The following is a 1,340-nucleotide window of genomic DNA, read 5'->3' as shown; positions in this document are numbered from 1 at the left end:
CATCCATTCAGACTTTGAGAAATCATGTTGACTTGCTGAGTCAACACTTTGTTCTGAGCCAATATGGCATTCAGAGCATCAATTTCAAGAACTCCCTTCCTCTAAGGCGTCCCATTATTCACGGAATTCCACTCAGAAGTGTACATAAATTGGGTATTTGCAACCATGTCAATAAGTTCTTGAGCTTCTGCAGGCATTTTCTTTAGGTGAATGGATCCACCTACGGAATGGTCTAATGACATTTTGGAAAACTCAGATAGACCATAATATAATATATCTAATATGGTCCATTCTGAAAACATGTCAGAAGGACACTTTTTGGTCATCTACTTGTATCTTTCCCAAGCTTCATAGAGGGATTCACCATCTTTTTGCTTGAACGTCTGAACATCCACTCTAAGTTTGCTCAGCTTTTGAGGAGGAAAGAATTTATCCAAGAAGGCCGTGTCCAGCTTATCCCAGGAGTCCAGGCTATCTTTAGGTTGGGAGTCTAACCATGTTCTAGCTCTGTCTCTTACAGCAAAAGGGAAAAGCATGAGCCTGTAGACTTCAGGATCTACTCCATTCGTCTTAACAGTCTCGCAAATCTGCAAGAACTCAGTTAAGAACTGGTAGGGATCTTCTGATGGAAGTCCATGAAACTTGCAGTTCTGTTGCATTAGAGTAACTAATTAAGGTTTCAGCTCAAAATTGTTTGCTCCAATGGCAAGAATTGAGATGCTTCTTCCATCAAACTTGGAAGTAGGTGTAGTATAATCACCAAGTATCCTCCTTGCATTATTGTTGTTGGGTTAGGCTGCCATCTCCTTTTCTTGTTTGAAAATTTCAGAAAGGTGGCCTCTGGATTGTTGTAATTTAGCTTCTCTTAGTTTTCTCTTCAGAGTACTTTCAGGTTCAGGATCAGTTTCAACAAGAGTGCCTTTTTCCTTGTTCCTGCTCATATGAAAGAGAAGAGAAAAAGAAAAGGAAAAGGAATCCTCTATGTTACAGTAAAGAGAATCCTTATTATTAGTAGAAGAAGAAAGGGGATAAGGATTAAGAAGAAGGAATAATCCAAACACAAGGGTAAGGATAGAGGAAGTGATTGGAGATGAAGAAAGGTGAAGAGAAGTGTTAGTAAATAAATAAATAAATAGAAGAAGATGAGAGAGAGAATTCGAAAATTAATTTTGAAAAGGAGTTAGTGATTTTCGAAAATTTAAAGGTGAGATAGAATTAAAATTAAAATTTAAAACAATCAATTAATTTAAAAATAATTTTGAAAAAGAGATGAGATATTTTCGAAAATTAGAGAGGGAGAAGTAGTTAGGTGGTTTTGAAAAAGATAAGAAACAAACAAA

The 1,340-nt window shown here is 36.5% G+C and overlaps 1 non-coding gene across 1 annotated transcript; it reads left to right on the top strand.

Moving 5' to 3' along the window:
- Positions 1 to 296: 296 nt before the first annotated feature.
- On the top strand, positions 297 to 404 carry LOC130983918 (small nucleolar RNA R71). Its single transcript, XR_009087886.1, has one exon. It is a non-coding gene; the product is annotated as a small nucleolar RNA R71 (small nucleolar RNA).
- Positions 405 to 1,340: the final 936 nt, after the last annotated feature.

The sequence above is a fragment of the Arachis stenosperma genome, chromosome 5 (assembly GCF_014773155.1).
Source record: "Arachis stenosperma cultivar V10309 chromosome 5, arast.V10309.gnm1.PFL2, whole genome shotgun sequence".
Taxonomy (NCBI): Eukaryota; Viridiplantae; Streptophyta; class Magnoliopsida; order Fabales; family Fabaceae; genus Arachis; species Arachis stenosperma.
The sequence above is the reverse complement of the archived record's forward strand: the minus strand, read 5'-3'. Positions and strand labels throughout refer to the sequence as shown.